This window comes from Scyliorhinus torazame, chromosome 10 (assembly GCF_047496885.1).
Source record: "Scyliorhinus torazame isolate Kashiwa2021f chromosome 10, sScyTor2.1, whole genome shotgun sequence".
Classification (NCBI taxonomy): domain Eukaryota; kingdom Metazoa; phylum Chordata; class Chondrichthyes; order Carcharhiniformes; family Scyliorhinidae; genus Scyliorhinus; species Scyliorhinus torazame.
Genome location: NC_092716.1, coordinates 176,411,190 through 176,418,060, shown reverse-complemented (window position 1 = coordinate 176,418,060; position 6,871 = coordinate 176,411,190).

Sequence of the window (6,871 nt, the reverse complement as noted above, 5' to 3'; positions counted from 1 at the left end):
CCCGACCTCAGCCAGTTTGTACATACACTTGCTACAGGCGCCTGGTACAGCAATTTCACCCAGCCAATAAAGCCCTCACCAAACCCGAACCTCCCCAGCGTTTCCCACAGGTACTCCCACTCCATCCGGTCAAAGGCTTTCTCTGCATCCATCGCTGTTACCACCTCCGCCTCCCCTCCCTCTGAGGGCATCATAATATTCAAAAGTCTCCGGACATTGGTATTGAGTTGTCTGCCCTTTAACAAACCCAGTCTGGTCTTCCTCTATCACCCCTGGGACACAATCCTCAATTCTTGTGGCCAGAATCTTAGCTAGCAATTTGGCATCCACGTTTAAAAGCGAAATCGGCCTGTATGACCCGCAATGTTCCGGGTCCTTCCCTCGTTTAAGAATGAGTGAGATCAAGGCCTGTGACATTGTTGGGGGGAGGGTTCCTTTCTCTGTAGCCTCATTGAAGGTCCTCATCAGGAGTGGGCTCAGTATTTCCGAAAATTTCTTATAGAATTCTACCTGGTAACCGTACGGCCCCGGGGCTTTACCCGATTGCATGCCCTCTATACCCTTGACAATCTCCTCCAATTCAATCGGGGCCCCCAGCCCCTCCACCAGGTCCTCTTCCACCTTTGGAAACCTCAACTGGTCCAAAAATTGCCTCATCCCTTCCGCTCCCGTCGGGGTCTCCGACTCGTATAGTTTACTACAGAACTCCTTAAAGACTCCATTCACCCCCCCGGATTCAAGACTATGTTACCCTCTTTATTCTTTGATGCACTATCAATTACGATGAGACGAGAGTAGAGAGTAATCAAGGCTTTATTAAGCAGAGATGTGTTGCCTTCTGCAGCTGCTCCTAGAAATGATAGCAGCTCGGTGTGCACACACATCTATACTCTGCCTACTGGGCGGAACCAGCAGGCAGGGGTCTACCCACGTACCTGTAGTACAGCAGCCTTACCGTATTACCTCTAATACATGTATTATGCAAACAGTGGTGACTACCACATTCACCCCCTGTTAAAAAAAGAGTCCAGCGGAGGTGGTGGAAAACTATTTACAAGTATGTGAGAATTTAAAGTTTACAGTGTTTTGAAAATGTACAAATTTAGCCAGTCGGGTGCCTTGATCCTCCGGGCAGGGCAGGGCAATCGGAGGCGGGGGTGCCGAGTGGTGTGGGGCCGCGGGTGGGGATCCAGTTGGTGCCAGGTCCCTGAGGGAGACTGTGTCGTGGCGACCGTCGGGGTACGCCGTACCGTACTGCGGGTTTGCATGCAGCAGCTGCACCCTTTCGACCAAAGAGTCCGCCTTGTGGAGCCGCACGTGTTTGTGGAGGAGGACGGGTCCTTGAGCTGCCAGCCATGTTGGGAGCGAAACCCCGGAGGTGGACTTCTTAGGGAAGGCCAGGAGACATTCATGGGGGGTTTCATTAGTCGCAGTGCAGAGTAGCGATCGGATGGATTGGAGCGCGTCGGGGAGGACCTCCTGCCAGCGGGAGACCAGGAGATCTTTAGACCGCAGGGCCCGCAGGACGGCCTTCCAGACCGTCTCATTCTCCCTCTCCACCTGCCCGTTTCCCCAGGGGTTGTAGCTGGTCGTCCTGTTCAAGGCAAGACCCTTGCTGAGCAGGAACTGACGCAGCTCATCATTCATAAAGGAGGATCCCCGGTCGCTGTGGACGTAAACGGGGAAACCGAACAGGGTGAAGATGCTGTTGAGTGCTTTAATGACCGTGGCAGATGTCATATCGGGGCATGGGATGGCGAAGGGGAATCTGGAGTATTCATCAACCACGTTCAGGAAGTACGTGTTTCGGTCGGTGGAGGGGAGGGGCCCTTTGAAGTCCATGCTGAGACGTTAAAAGGGGCAGGAGGCCTTCACCAGGTGCGCGCGATCTGGCTGGTAGAAGTGCGGTTTGCACTCTGCGCAGACCTGGCAGTCTCTGGTGACAGCCCTGACCTCCGCAATGGAGTAGGGCAGATTGCGAGCCTTTCTAAAGTGAAAGAACCGGGGACCCCTGGTTGACAGAGACCATCTTGTAGCATTTGGAGTTGGTCCACATGTGCGCTGGCACATGTACCTCGGAATAGGGCATCGGGGGGCTCGTTGAGTTTATCGGGGCGATACAAAATCTCATAATTGTAGGCGGAGAGCTCGATCCTCCAGCTTGAGATTTTATCATTTTTGATCTTGCCCCGCTGTGTATTATTAAACATGAAGGCAACCAACCGTTGGTCAGTGAGGAGAGTGAATCTCCTGCCGGCCAGGTAATGCCTCCAATGCCGCACAGCTTCTACGATGGCTTGGGCCTCTTTTTCGACAGAGGAGTGCTGAATTCCAGAGGCATGGAGGGTGCGGGAAAAGAATGCCATGGTCTGCCTGCCTGGTTGAGGGTGGCGGCCAGAGCGACGTCTGATGCATCGCTCTCGACCTGAAAGGGGAGGGTCTCGTCGACCGCGTGCATCGCGGCTTTGGCGATGTCGGCCTTGATACGGTTGAAGGCCTGGCGAGCCTCAGCTGTCAGGGGGAAAACTGTGGAGTGGATGAGTGGGCGGGCCTTGTCCGCATAGTTAGGGACCCACTGGGCGTAATACGAGGAAAACCCCAGGCATCATTTGAGGGCCTTGGGGCAATGGGGGAGGGGGAGTTCCATAAGGGGGCGCTCCATGAGGGGGCACATGTGGTCAGGGTCGGGCCCTAGAACTCCATTTTCCACAACATAGCCAAGGGTGGCTAAGCGGTTGGTGCGGAACACGCACTTCTCCTTATTGTATGTGAGGTTCAGGAGTTTGGCGGTGTGGAGAAATTTGAAAAGGTTAACGTCGTGGTCCTGCTGGTCATGGCCGCAGATGGTGATGTTATCTAGGTACGGGAAGGTGGCCCGCAGCCTGTACCGGTCAACAATTCGGTCCATCTCACGTTGGAAGACCAAGACCCCGTTAGTGACGTCGAAGGGAACCCTAAGGAAGTGATAAAGGCGGCTGTCTGCTCCGAACGCAGTGTATTGGCGGTCTGCCTTGCGGATGGGAGCTGGCGGTAGGCAGATTTCAGGTCCACTGTAGAAAAGACCCGGTACTGTGCAATCTGATTGACCATATCAGATATGCGTGGGAGGGGGTACGCGTCGAGCTGCATGTACCGATTGATGGTCTGACTGTAGTCAATGACCATCTTGTGTTTCTCCCCAGTCTTAACTACTACCACTTGGGCTCCCCAGGGGCTGTTGCTGGCCTCGATAATGCCTTCCCGCAGCAGCCGCTGGACCTCGGACCTGATGAAGGTCTTCTCCTGGGCACTGTACCGTCTGCTCCTGGTGGCGACAGGTTTGCAATCCGGGGTGAGGTTTGCAAACAGGGAAGGTGGGTCGACCTTAAGGGTCGTGAGGCTGCAAACAGTAAGGGGTGGTAGGGGTCCGCCGAATTTTAGAGTTCAGCTTTGGAGGTTGCACTGGAAGTCCAGACCGAGTAACAGGGCAGCGCAGAGGATGGGGAGGACGTAGAGCTGGAAGTTGCTGAACTCTACGCCCTGGACGGTGAGGGTGGCAATACAGTACCCCCAGATTTCCACGGAGTGGGATCTGGAGGCCAGGGAGATTCTTTGGGTAACGGGGTGTACCGCGAGGAAGCAGTGCCTTACTGTAGCGGGGTGGATGAAGTGTCCGTGCTCCCGGGGTCCAGAAGGCAGGACGTATCATGCCCATCGACGTTCACCGTCGTCGTCGTGGTTGTGAGGTTGTGCGGCCGGGACTGGTCGAGCGTGATGGAGGCGAGCTGCGGCTGGTGTTGGTAGGCTCCGGGCTGGTCGGCGGCGGTGGCAGGCGATGAGCGGCCCGATGAGGTGTTCGATGAGCAGGGGTCCTGAGGCGCCGTCCAAAATGGCGGCGAAGATGGCGGTGCCCATGGGCCGCACGTGGTCTGATAGGAGGAAGATGGCGGCACCCACAGGCCGCACCTGTGCTGCGGGGTCGAAAATGGCGGCGCCCACGGGTCGCACGTGGGGGGTGCGGGAACAATGGGCCTGGATACAGCGGTGACCGACCGAGCCTGGCACACCGCAGCGAAATGTCCCTTCTTCCCGCAGGTCTTGCAGATTGCGCTCCGCGCTGGGCAGCGCTGCCGGGGGTGCTTTGTCTGGCCGCAGAAGTAGCATTTGGGCCCCCCGGGGTTGGCTGGCCGCGGCGCAGGCTTGGGGTTGGCTGGGGGCGGCTGCTGGTCCATGAGGGCGCTGTGCGGTCGGGGGCGTACGACTGTATGTTACAGGAGGCAACAGTCAGTGAGTTTGCGAGTTGCCTGGTTGCCGCAAGGTCGAGTGTACCCCCTTCTAATGGGGGCTGGCGGACGTACGCTGACCCCATGTCCGTAACAAAAGCGCCCCAGATTAAAACTTCAGTATGTTCGACTGTCGAAACTGCCTGGCAATCACAGTTCCTCGCCAGGATGTTCAGGGCACGCCAGAAATCGTCTAGAGACTCACCAGGGAGTTGCTGTCTCATGGACAGGAGGTGCCTGGCGTACAGTTTGTTGATTGGGCAGATATAATGTCCTTTCAGAAGAACCATTGCTTCCATGTAAGTAGGATCATCCCGGATAAGGGGGAAAATATCAGAGCTCACCCGTGAGTAGAGGACTTGAAGTTTCTGTTCTTCCCAGGGTTGGTCCGTCGCGGATCGGAGGTAGCTATCGAAACAAGCGAGCCAGTGGTCGAAGGCCGAAGCGGCGTTGGCTGCTTGCGGGTGCAGCTGTCGGCGATCAGGCTTGATACGTAGTTCCATCGCTGTAATATCTCTGCTTAATAAATTGATGCACTATCAATTACGACGAGATGAGAGTAGAGAGTAATCGAGGCTTTATTAAGCAGAGATGTGTTGCCTCCTGCAGCTACTACTAGAATTGGTAGCAGCTCGGTGAGCACACACATTTATACTCCACCTACTGAGCGGAACCAGCAGGCAGGGATCTACCCCCGTACCTGTAGTACAGGAGTTTTACAGTATTACCTCTAATACACGTATTATACAAACAGTGGTGACTACCACATTCTTTACTCCCCCGGTTTCCCTGGCTGCCTCCCTCTTTCGCAGTTGGTGTGCCAGCAGTCTGCTCGCTTTCTCCCGTACTCATAGACTGTCCCCCTTGCCTTCCTCAGCTGTGTTATCGCTTTCCCTGTGGTCAGCAGTTCAAACTCCGTCTGCAGACTCCGCCGCTCCCTCAGTAGCCCCGGGGGCCTCTGCCTATCTCCTGTCCACTCGGAGTATCTCCTCCACCAGTCTCTCCGTCTCCGCTCTTTCTCTCTTTTCCCGATGGGATCGAATTGAGATGAGCTCCCCTCTGACAACTGCCTTCAGAGCCTCCCAGACTGTTGCCGCTGCTACCTCACCCGTATCGTTTGTTTCCAGGTAATCCTGGATGTTTCTGTTAATCCGCCCGCAAACCTCTTTGACCACCAGCAGCCCCACATCCAGTCTCCAGAGTGGGCGCTGCCCTCTCTCCTCATGAAGCCGCAGGTCCACCCAGTGCGGGGCATGATCCGAGACTGTGATTGTTGAGTATTCTGTCCCCGCCACCTTTGGGATTAACGCACTGCTCAAGACAAAGACGTCTATGCGGGAATAAACCTTATGAACGTGGGAGATAAAAGAGAACTCCTTCGCTCTTGGCTGCGCGAACCTCCAGGGATCCACCCCCCCCATCTGCTCCATAAAGCCCTTCAGTTCCTTAGCCACTGCCGGTCGCTTCCCTGTCCTGGACTTCGACCTGTCCAGCTAGGGGTCAGTGACTGTGTTAAACTCTCCCACCATGATCAGGTTGTGTGACTCTAAGTCCGGCATGGTTCTCATAAATTCCACATCATCCCAATTCGGAGCGTAGATGTTCACAAACACCACCTGGACCCTCTCCCACTTTCCACTCACCATTATATACCGGCCCCCCTTATCTGTCACAATTCTCCCAGTCTCAAATGCCACATCCTTACTGATCAGAATTGCCGCCCTGAATGGAACACCTGGCCTACCCATCCCTTTCTCAATCTCGTATGATCTGCGACCTTTAAATGTGTCTCCTGGAGCATTGCTACGTCTGCCTTTAACCCCTTTAGATGCGCGAACACACGTGCTCTTTTGACCGGCCCATTCAAACCCCTCACATTCCACGTGATCAGCCTGGACGGGGGGCTAACCCCCCACGTGATCAGCCTGGACGGGGGGCTAACCCCCCACGTGATCAGCCTGGACGGGGGGCTAACCCCCCACGTGATCAGCCTGGACGGGGGGGGCTAACCTCCTCCCCCACCCCTGCTGACTAGCCATCGCCTTTTTTTGGCCAACCTTGAGCTCGCGCCCTTCGCTTCCTCGAGCGCCCCCACAGGGAGCCACCGCCCCGACCCTCAATTGGTACCCCGAAATTGATAGCTCCTCTGTCAGCAAAGCAGCATCCTCCCCTCCCCCCCCCCGCAACAGCCCCACGACCCCAAAACCCCCCGCCAAGCACCAGCTGAGCACTTGCTCACCCCCACTATGCTCCCGAGAGTCAGCTGACCCATGCTGACCCCCGCAGCTCCCGCCCCTGGCGCCGATCAGACTGTCGCCTCATTGTCAGGACCCCTCTTCCCACATGAATAAACCAATTAAACTACCTCTCCAGCCCCACTGTCTGTCTTTTATACAGAACTCAGCTAACCAGGGTGACTCACACTACTTAAACTTCAAACTGAAGAATACAATGTATTCCCTTGTGCCACTAAGGAGGCTTCAGGTGACTGACAGATAACTGCCTCTCAGCAATTAGGTTAGGGGCAGCTTCAGCCAATCAGACACTAAGCTACACACTGCACTTTTAACTGAAAAACAGCAGAATTAGACTCACCACTTACCTTTCCT